Source organism: Rutidosis leptorrhynchoides, chromosome 11 (assembly GCF_046630445.1).
Source record: "Rutidosis leptorrhynchoides isolate AG116_Rl617_1_P2 chromosome 11, CSIRO_AGI_Rlap_v1, whole genome shotgun sequence".
Lineage (NCBI taxonomy): Eukaryota > Viridiplantae > Streptophyta > Magnoliopsida > Asterales > Asteraceae > Rutidosis > Rutidosis leptorrhynchoides.
The window spans coordinates 43,735,687-43,747,841 of record NC_092343.1 but is presented as its reverse complement, the minus strand read 5'-3'; the positions used below and the strand labels follow the sequence as shown (position 1 = coordinate 43,747,841).

At 35.7% G+C, this 12,155-nt stretch overlaps 2 non-coding genes across 2 annotated transcripts; both read right to left on the bottom strand.

The window, feature by feature from the left end:
* Window positions 1–10,480: 10,480 nt before the first annotated feature.
* Window positions 10,481–10,625, bottom strand: LOC139879317 (small nucleolar RNA snoR74). Its single transcript, XR_011770164.1, has one exon. It is a non-coding gene; the product is annotated as a small nucleolar RNA snoR74 (small nucleolar RNA).
* A 67-nt stretch (window positions 10,626–10,692) lies between these two features.
* Window positions 10,693–10,800, bottom strand: LOC139879315 (small nucleolar RNA snoR100). Its single transcript, XR_011770162.1, has one exon. It is a non-coding gene; the product is annotated as a small nucleolar RNA snoR100 (small nucleolar RNA).
* Between the last annotated feature and the right edge of the window lie 1,355 nt (window positions 10,801–12,155).

Sequence of the window (12,155 nt, the reverse complement as noted above, 5' to 3'; positions counted from 1 at the left end):
AAACGGTGGACCGAGAAGGTCGAATCGGTGTTTGCCATAAGTAAGTGTACTGAAGAGGACAAAGTAAAGTACGCTACGCATACCTTCACAGGTTCTGCGTTAACATGGTGGAATACCTATCTAGAGCAAGTGGGACAAGACGATGCGTACGCACTACCGTAGTCAGCATTCAAGCACTTGATGAACGAGAAGTACCGTCCCAGAACCGAGGTCAATAAGCTCAAGACAGAACTTAGAGGGTTACGAACCCAAGGATTTGATATTACCACGTACGAAAGACGATTCACAGAATTGTGCCTATTGTGTCCGGGAGCATTCGAAGATGAGGAAGAGAAGATCGACGCGTTTGTGAAAGAATTACCGGAAAGAATCCAAGAAGATATAAGTTCACACGAGCCCGCCTCCATACAACAGGCATGTAGAATGGCTCACAAACTCGTGAACCAAATTGAAGAAAGAATTAAAGAACAGACTGCTGAAGAGGCCAATGTGAAGCAAGTCAAAAGAAAGTGGGAGGAAAACGGTGATAAGAATCACCAATACAACAACAACAGCAATTACAACAATAATCGCAACAATTACCCCAACAATCGCAACATCAATCGTAACTACAACAAACGGCCCAACAACAACAACAACAACAACAGCAACTACAACAATCATCCCAACAACAATAATAACCGCAACAACAACAACAATCAGAAGCAGCTATGCCAAAGGTGTGAAAAGAATCACTCGGGGTTCTGCACCAAATTTTGCAACAAGTATAAAAGAAATGGTCATAGCGCGGCGAAGTGTGAGGTCTACGAACCAGGGGTTAATAGAACGAAAGGAACAAATGGTGTCGGAACGAGTAATGGCGGAGCAAGTAGTGTCGGAGCAAGTTATGCCAATGTAGTTTGTTATAAATGTGGAAAACCGGGCCACATTATTAGAAATTGCCCGAACCAGGAGAACACGAATGGACAAGGCTGTGGAAGAGTTTTCAATATTAATGCGGCAGAGGCACAGGAAGACCCGGAGCTTGTTACGGGTACGTTTCTTATTGACAATAAATCTGCTTACGTTTTATTTGATTCGGGTGCGGATAGAAGCTATATGAGTAGAGATTTTTGTGCTAAATTAAGTTGTCCATTGACGCCTTTGGATAGTAAATTTTTACTCGAATTAGCAAATGGTAAATTAATTTCAGCAGATAATATATGTCGGAATCGAGAAATTAAACTGGTTAGCGAAACATTTAAGATTGATTTGATACCAGTAGAGTTAGGGAGTTTTGATGTGATAATCGGTATGGACTGGTTGAAAGAAGTGAAAGCGGAGATCGTTTGTTACAAAAATGCAATTCGCATTATACGAGAAAAAGGAAAACCCTTAATGGTGTACGGAGAAAAGGGCAACACGAAGCTACATCTTATTAGTAATTTGAAGGCACAAAAACTAATAAGAAAAGGTTGCTATGCTGTTCTAGCACACGTCGAGAAAGTACAAACTGAAGAAAAGAGCATCAATGATGTTCCCGTCGCAAAAGAATTTCCTGATGTATTTCCGAAAGAATTACCGGGATTACCTCCACATCGATCTGTTGAATTTCAAATAGATCTTGTACCAGGAGCTGCACCAATAGCTCGTGCTCCTTACAGACTCGCACCCAGCGAGATGAAAGAACTGCAAAGCCAATTACAAGAACTTTTAGAGCGTGGTTTCATTCGACCAAGCACATCACCGTGGGGAGCTCCTGTTTTGTTTGTCAAGAAGAAAGATGGTACATTCAGGTTGTGTATCGACTACCGAGAGTTGAACAAACTTACCATCAAGAACCGCTACCCACTACCGAGAATCGACGACTTATTTGATCAACTACAAGGCTCGTCTGTTTATTCAAAGATTGACTTACGTTCCGGGTATCATCAAATGCGGGTGAAAGAAGATGATATTCCAAAGACTGCTTTCAGAACACGTTACGGTCATTACGAGTTTATGGTCATGCCGTTTGGTTTAACTAATGCACCAGCTGTGTTCATGGACCTTATGAACCGAGTGTGTGGACCATACCTTGACAAGTTTGTCATTGTTTTCATTGATGACATACTTATTTACTCAAAGAATGACCAAGAACACGGTGAACATTTGAGAAAGGTGTTAGAAGTATTGAGGAAGGAAGAATTGTACGCTAAGTTTTCAAAGTGTGCATTTTGGTTGGAAGAAGTTCAATTCCTCGGTCACATAGTGAACAAAGAAGGTATTAAGGTGGATCCGGCAAAGATAGAAACTGTTGAAAAGTGGGAAACCCCGAAAACTCCGAAACACATACGCCAGTTTTTAGGACTAGCTGGTTACTACAGAAGGTTCATCCAAGACTTTTCCAGAATAGCAAAACCCTTGACTGCATTAACGCATAAAGGGAAGAAATTTGAATGGAATGATGAACAAGAGAAAGCGTTTCAGTTATTGAAGAAAAAGCTAACTACGGCACCTATATTGTCATTGCCTGAAGGGAATGATGATTTTGTGATTTATTGTGACGCATCAAAGCAAGGTCTCGGTTGTGTATTAATGCAACGAACGAAGGTGATTGCTTATGCGTCTAGACAATTGAAGATTCACGAACAAAATTATACGACGCATGATTTGGAATTAGGAGCGGTTGTTTTTGCATTAAAGACTTGGAGGCACTACTTATATGGGGTCAAAAGTATTATATATACCGACCACAAAAGTCTTCAACACATATTTAATCAGAAACAACTGAATATGAGGCAGCGTAGGTGGATTGAATTATTGAATGATTACGACTTTGAGATTCGTTACCACCCGGGGAAGACAAATGTGGTAGCCGATGCCTTGAGCAGGAAGGACAGAGAACCCATTCGAGTAAAATCTATGAATATAATGATTCATAATAACCTTACTACTCAAATAAAGGAGGCGCAACAAGGAGTTTTAAAAGAGGGAAATTTAAAGGATGAAATACCCAAAGGATCGGAGAAGCATCTTAATATTCGGGAAGACGGAACCCGGTATAGGGCTGAAAGGATTTGGGTACCAAAATTTGGAGATATGAGAGAAATGGTACTTAGAGAAGCTCATAAAACCAGATACTCAATACATCCTGGAACGGGGAAGATGTACAAGGATCTCAAGAAACATTTTTGGTGGCCGGGTATGAAAGCCGATGTTGCTAAATACGTAGGAGAATGTTTGACGTGTTCTAAGGTCAAGGCTGAGCATCAGAAACCATCAGGTCTACTTCAACAACCCGAAATCCCGGAATGGAAATGGGAAAACATTACCATGGATTTCATCACTAAATTGCCAAGGACTGCAAGTGGTTTTGATACTATTTGGGTAATAGTTGACCGTCTCACCAAATCAGCACACTTCTTTCCAATAAGAGAAGATGACAAGATGGAGAAGTTAGCACGACTGTATTTGAAGGAAGTCATCTCCAGACATGGAATACCAATCTCTATTATCTCTGATAGGGATGGCAGATTTATTTCAAGATTCTGGCAGACATTACAGCAAGCATTAGGAACTCGTCTAGACATGAGTACTGCCTATCATCCACAAACTGATGGGCAGAGCAAAAGGATGATACAAACGCTTGAAGACATGCTACGAGCATGTGTTATTGATTTCGGAAACAGTTGGGATCGACATCTACCGTTAGCAGAATTTTCCTACAACAACAGCTACCATTCAAGCATTGAGATGGCGCCGTTTGAAGCACTTTATGGTAGAAAGTGCAGGTCTCCGATTTGTTGGAGTGAAGTGGGGGATAGACAGATTACGGGTCCGGAGATTATACAAGAAACTACCGAGAAGATCATCCAAATTCAACAACGGTTGAAAACCACCCAAAGTCGACAAAAGAGCTACGCTGACATTAAAAGAAAAGATATAGGATTTGAAATTGGAGAGATGGTCATGCTTAAAGTTGCACCTTGGAAAGGCGTTGTTCGATTTGGTAAACGAGGAAAATTAAATCCAAGGTATATTGGACCATTCAAGATTATTGATCGTATCGGACCAGTAGCTTACCGACTAGAGTTACCTCAACAACTCGCGGCTGTACATAACACTTTCCACGTCTCGAATTTAAAGAAATGTTTTGCTAAAGAAGATCTCACTATTCCGTTAGATGAAATCCAAATCAACGAAAAACTTCAATTCATCGAAGAACCCGTCGAAATAATGGATCGTGAGGTTAAAAGACTTAAGCAAAACAAGATACCAATTGTTAAGGTTCGATGGAATGCTCGTAGAGGACCCGAGTTTACCTGGGAGCGTGAAGATCAGATGAAGAAGAAATACCCGCATCTATTTCCAGAAGATTCGTCAACACCTTCAACAGCTTAAAATTTCGGGACGAAATTTATTTAACGGGTAGGTACTGTAGTGACCCGAACTTTTCCATGTTTATATATATTAATTGAGATTGATATTTACATGATTAAATGTTTCCAACATGTTAAGCAATCAAACTTGTTAAGACTTGATTAATTGAAATATGTTTCATATAGACAATTGACCACCCAAGTTGACCGGTGATTCACGAACGTTAAAACTTGTAAAAACTATATGATGACATATATATGGATATATATATATAGTTAACATGATACTATGATAAGTAAACATATCATTAAGTATATTAACAATGAACTACATATGTAAAAACAAGACTACTAACTTAATGATTTTTAAACGAGACATATATGTTACGATTATCGTTGTAAAGACATTTAATGTATATATATCATATTAAGATATATTCATACATGATAATATAATAATTTAAAATCTCATTTGATATTATAAACATTGGGTTAACAACATTTAACAAGATCGTTAACCTAAAGGTTTCAAAACAACACTTACATGTAACGACTAACGATGACTTAACGACTCAGTTAAAATGTATATACATGTAGTGTTTTAATATGTATTTATACACTTTTGAAAGACTTCAATACACTTATCAAAATACTTCTACTTAACAAAAATGCTTACAATTACATCCTCGTTCAGTTTCATCAACAATTCTACTCGTATGCACCCGTATTCGTACTCGTACAATACACAGCTTTTAGATGTATGTACTATTGGTATATACACTCCAATGATCAGCTCTTAGCAGCCCATGTGAGTCACCTAACACATGTGGGAACCATCATTTGTCAACTAGCATGAAATATCTCATAAAATTACAAAAATATGAGTAATCATTCATGACTTATTTACATGAAAACAAAATTACATATCCTTTATATCTAATCCATACACCAACGACCAAAAACACCTACAAACACTTTCATTCTTCAATTTTCTTCATCTAATTGATCTCTCTCAAGTTCTATCTTCAAGTTCTAAGTGTTCTTCATAAATTTCAAAAGTTCTAGTTTCATAAAATCAAGAATACTTTCAAGTTTGCTAGCTCACTTCCAATCTTGTAAGGTGATCATCCAACCTCAAGAAATCTTTGTTTCTTACAGTAGGTTATCATTCTAATACAAGGTAATAATCATATTCAAACTTTGGTTCAATTTCTATAACTATAACAATCTTATTTCAAGTGATGATCTTACTTGAACTTGTTTTCGTGTCATGATTCTGCTTCAAGAACTTCGAGCCATCCAAGGATCCATTGAAGCTAGATCCATTTTTCTCTTTTCCAGTAGGTTTATCCAAGGAACTTAAGGTAGTAATGATGTTCATAACATCATTCGATTCATACATATAAAGCTATCTTATTCGAAGGTTTAAACTTGTAATCACTAGAACATAGTTTAGTTAATTCTAAACTTGTTCGCAAAAAAAAGTTAATCCTTCTAACTTGACTTTTAAAATCAACTAAACACATGTTCTATATCTATATGATATGCTAACTTAATGATTTAAAACCTGGAAACACGAAAAACACCGTAAAACCGGATTTACGCCGTCGTAGTAACACCGCGGGCTGTTTTGGGTTAGTTAATTAAAAACTATGATAAACTTTGATTTAAAAGTTGTTATTCTGAGAAAATGATTTTTATTATGAACATGAAACTATATCCAAAAATTATGGTTAAACTCAAAGTGGAAGTATGTTTTCTAAAATGGTCATCTAGACGTCGTTCTTTCGACTGAAATGACTACCTTTACAAAAACGACTTGTAACTTATTTTTCCGACTATAAACCTATACTTTTTCTGTTTAGATTCATAAAATAGAGTTCAATATGAAACCATAGCAATTTGATTCACTCAAAACGGATTTAAAATGAAGAAGTTATGGGTAAAACAAAATTGGATAATTTTTCTCATTTTAGCTACGTGAAAATTGGTAACAAATCTATTCCAACCATAACTTAATCAACTTGTATTGTATATTATGTAATCTTGAGATACCATAGACACGTATACAATGTTTCGACCTATCATGTCGACACTTCTATATATATTTCGGAACAACCATAGACACTCTATATGTGAATGTTGGAGTTAGCTATACAGGGTTGAGGTTGATTCCAAAATATATATAGTTTGAGTTGTGATCAATACTGAGATACGTATACACTGGGTCGTGGATTGATTCAAGATAATATTTATCGATTTATTTCTGTACATCTAACTGTGGACAACTAGTTGTAGGTTACTAACGAGGACAGCTGACTTAATAAACTTAAAACATCAAAATATATTAAAAGTGTTGTAAATATATTTTGAACATACTTTGATATATATGTATATATTGTTATAGGTTCGTGAATCAACCAGTGGCCAAGTCTTACTTCCCGACGAAGTAAAAATCTGTGAAAGTGAGTTATAGTCCCACTTTTAAAATCTAATATTTTTGGGATGAGAATACATGCAGGTTTTATAAATGATTTACAAAATAGACACAAGTACGTGAAACTACATTCTATGGTTGAATTATCGAAATCGAATATGCCCCTTTTTATTAAGTCTGGTAATCTAAGAATTAGGGAACAGACACCCTAATTGACGCGAATCCTAAAGATAGATCTATCGGGCCCAACAAGCCCCATCCAAAGTACCGGATGCTTTAGTACTTCGAAATTTATATCATATCCGAAGGGTGTCCCGGAATGATGGGGATATTCTTATATATGCATCTTGTTAATGTCGGTTACCAGGTGTTCACCATATGAATGACTTTTATCTCTATGTATGGGATGTGTATTGAAATATGAAATCTTGTGGTCTATTATTATGATTTGATATATATAGGTTAAACCTATAACTCACCAACATTTTTGTTGACGTTTTAAGCATGTTTATTCTCAGGTGATTATTAAGAGCTTCCGCTGTCGCATACTTAAATAAGGACGAGATTTGGAGTCCATGTTTGTTTGATATTGTGTAAAAACTGCATTCAAGAAACTTATTTTGTTGTAACATATTTGTATTGTAAACCATTATGTAATGGTCGTGTGTAAACAGGATATTTTAGATTATCATTATTTGATAATCTACGTAAAGCTTTTTAAACCTTTATTGATGAAATAAAGGTTATGGTTTGTTTTAAAATGAATGCAGTCTTTGAAAAACGTCTCATATAGAGGTCAAAACCTCGCAACGAAATCAATTAATATGGAACGTTTTTAATCAATAAGAACGGGACATTTCATCGTTGATAATCGTTGAGGATTGACCTATGATAGTCTTTTTGGGTCAAGTACAATAGATGTTAGAATGTACTTGTTTGTGTGGGTTAGAATTGTCGCCCGTAGTGGTAATTTGGTTGTTTTCATTAAGTGTCTAAATGTGCGGGTCTTTGGCGAGCAAGGTGTAATACATTGGTTATGGGGTTGTTTGTCGCATTCTCTTATACAAAATGAGTTTTATGTGTTGTATGCCTATGTGTATATAGGTGATTACTTGCTCGGATGCGATGACGGTGGTTGTACATACATGGCTTATGCATGCTTACCAAGGTGAGTGAGATAATTATATGTGTATATATATAATTTATTTGTTTGTGTGTGGGATGTGGTTTAGTGATTTCCGGCGTGAGATTTCACTAGAGTGTTATCCATGTACATGATTCGCTCAAGTTCGTGCGTTCTGAGACCACATCGTGTGTTATGGTGAATATCGTGCGTTCGTATCACCATAACATGTGCGTAACAGGTGGGTGTGGCCAATTTCATTGGTCACTTTATTTCGTGGTTCGACACCACCTATGGAGTTAGTGTTACATCGTGCGTTCGTGTACACTAGCGGTCATTGCGAGTACCATCCCCGTGTTTGTGTGAATATGGATCCATATTGTTAATGTTATGTATTGTTATTGTTATGCATATCATTGTTATTGTGGTTATATGCTAGTGTGACACTTATGTGCTTGATATGATGTTTGTGATGTGATGCAAGTCAGTAAGTTGTCTACATATATGTATGATTATTGCATTCACTAAACTTTATATTTACTCATTCATTAATTACCCATTGAGCATATATGTATGATTATTGCATTCACTAAACTTTATATTTACTCATTCATTAATTACCCATTGGATGATTTAGAGAATTCTAGTAACTAGGCTAGAATGCTAGGAGCTTGCTTGAGTTTGGCAAAATGGCATGTAGCCTTTGTACTTGGTGGGGGATTGGGAAAAATCCCTAGGATCATGCTGATGATATTGGGTTAGGTTATTGAGTCAAAACCCGACATTTTGTGTACTTGAGTCGAAATTGCCACTTTATGTGTAACGAGTCATTATGTCCCAATGGTTGGATTAGTATAAATTGTCGTTTAACATTTGTTGTGAACATGATGTATTTGCGTATGGCAGCTTTTAAATATCAAACAATGCGATAAACTAGTTTTGGTAAAACTTGATAAACTGATTTTGTTAAACTTGATATGGTGCAAAACTTGATAACAGGCATCCCTCGTTTTTCCGTTAAAAGGACACGTCGCGTGGAGCTAGTGGTCAGGTGTAGTTCAAGGTTCGGCACTGAAAACACATTATGAGGCACGTCACGCGGGTGTCATGCACATCGCAAAAGTGCACTGTTTTAAAAAACATATGTGTGTCGTTTCAAGATAAATTGGTTTGAGTAATTTCAGCATAATTAGCCTGATTCTATGCTTCATTTTAAATAAAACTACTACAATCACACATATATGTTGCATATCCAATACAAACATAAAAAATGTGATCCAATTATTTAGAGGTAAAATAGAAATATGATAATAGCCTAAGCTAGCCATCCATTTAAGTAAAGGTGTACCCTCGTCTAAATTTAGGGTCACCAAAGTAACACCTCTAAATGAGACAAAGTAGGAGTCACAACCATGACTTGTATCCATCACCAAATAAGGGTTGTGTAACCAAGGGCTAGCTAATAAATGTTAGCATAGAGTGAAATTCGCAATGCAATAGAAATTTGGGAGCTCACAAAATCATTATCATATATGAGTGATTTACAAACACAAAACAATAAACTTAGATGGCTTCCTAATATATATAATCCAACATTTAATCAATAGTTAAGTGGATTTATGGTCTACTATATGAGCTACAATTTACTTAGTTTACACACACTACACATACGATAGCCGAATGTTGCAGTTTCTAATCGTTCTCAAACATACCCAGCACGAATAACTCTATCGTTCTCAAGCATACCCAACACGAATAACTCTAGATCCCATACTTATCCAAAAAGTCCGTGTTCATTCAATTAAGCTTGTCTAGTGTTTTTCACCTCTAATATTAGGTATACATTTGACTAATATGCTTGAAATCATCAACATAATCCTTAGTAGAGGCCATTTTTGATTATTTTTTAATTATGGTGAAATTCACAGGACTTCACAAATGGGCATAACAGGATAGAATTAGCTAAAGTTGACCCCTAACAAGCTATACTTCTTAAACGAGCAGGATAAATCTAAAAATAGCTATCTAAAATGTGAGTTCATCTTCCAGTCAGAAAGTCGTCGCGAAGTATCATTTATACTCATAATTCGATTGTTTGAATCTGCAAACATGTGAACGGAATTTGATATTACATTAGATCTTAAACTTAATAAGAAAAGTACCAGGTTGAGAAAGCATATATTCTAATATTAATAAAAAAAGACCACTTCATTCGGTGATCATCGAAGATTAACTGTTTCAGAACCCTCCACACAAGCAAAAGAAAAACAGCAACCACAGGCGTCTCTAAAGTATTAAACGGAATAGAATAGGTTAGCCCAAATCCAATTGCTACCAGCCTAATTGGCGTAAGTCACATATGGATGTGAACCAACCAATTTTACTTCGCCTAATACAAACGTAGACTTGAAAATTCGATCTCCAAAAGTTTAATCTGGTGGGGATTCTGGCATGACAAATCAGTAACTTAAATAGATAAACTAATTTAACATTAACTAATAAGAATCATAAAACAATATTACTGTTAAAATAATATTTAAAATCCGAGAAAAAAAAAATTGTTATAAGAAAATAACAAAAAAATATAGCTTCGTTTACTGAACCTTATCCTTCATGAATTAAATCAAGAGGTTCACCCAATAACGATGCCCAGCTCTATTTCCCTGATGTTTACGGGAGACTTATTCACTTAAATTTTCATTTGGCAACAAGTCCCTGCTTTTATACATCAGGTTCATTATATTTTAATTTAATTACTAAAAATTAAAATTAATATGAAATTAAAATAGAAAAAATGTAGGTCTAGTCCAGGCCCCCAAATCAGCGAAAATCAGTAGGGGCAGACATGACGACCTAAAAGTTGCTTAATCTACGTGCACAGTACCATGCTACCTTCATTGCTTATATCCAGAGCATCGGCTTAATTGTACACGATGAATAAAATACATATCAGGTACATATATACATTTAGTCTTTGTTAGAAACAAGAAGAAAATTAATAAAATCAAAATATAGAGTAATTTACTTTTGTAATATACGTTTTAATAATGATAGAAACCTGATATGAGACCAGATTGGAGATTGGAGATGAGGTATCATGAGGTAGGTGATTGAATATATAGTGAGAGTGATTTGGGGATTAGGGTTTGTGAAACTCAGAAGAAAATTAGCTTTCCAAGAATTAGGCCCAATATGGTGCGAGCCCATGAGTCGGATGTTATGTGAATTTTTTCATTTAAAATTTTGTTACTGTTATAATTCAGTAGGCTTATAACTACTTTTATGTTCTGGTTCTTGACTTTAGACTACTAAGTATATAAAAGAAATATGAGAGAAGAATTTGTTTTTTTTTTATATCTCTTTAGAAGTGTGCACATAACACATATATATACTCAAAATATCTACTATACAATATCTATAATAATAATAAAATTAGCATCCACAATTGACTTTTATAACACTCCCCTTGGATGACAATTTTATTAGAGAATAACTAGTACTGCCTCGTTAAAAACTTTGCTAAAGAAAACCCATTGGGATAAAACTTTAGCTAAGGGAAAAAAAAGTGCAGCATAGAGTTGACTCCCCCTCAAGTAGGCAACGCCTGAATTGTTACATCTTCTGAACATGCCTCATGCCAATATTATGAACGTGTGTTCTGAAAATAGCAGTTGGAAGTGCTTTGGTGAAAATGTCAGCAGAGTTTTTGCTGGACTGAACATATCTCATTTCAATCAGGTTGTCCTTAATGAGATTTTGAGTGTATGAGAAAAATCTAGGAGGTATGTGTTTTGTTCGGTCACTTTTGATATACCCTTCTTTCATCTGTGCTATGCAAGCTACATTATCTTCATAGATAGTTGTTGGACTTTTATTGTAGCGACCCCGACAAATCGTCAAGTGACGGCGTCGTCTACGTGGGTCCCATTACATGGTCATAAGTCTTTATGACAATGTTTGACCAAAATATGTCGCATTCATTTCAAAATAAAGATTGTTTCCAAAGTTTACAAGAATTGTTCAACCAAAAGTTAAGTTACAAGGTTATAAGTACAAATGAAATCTAGGCGACACGGTTTAAAGTGAAGTCAAAAGACGCTCCAAGAAATGCATGTATACTCGACATCCAATGCAAGTATCAAAATAATGAGCGGAAGCATGTATCATGTATCGTTCAAGGACCTGAGAAAAACATAGAAATCTGTCAACGAAAACGTTGGTAAAATCATAGGTTTAAGTAAGTAAGTACAAGTGA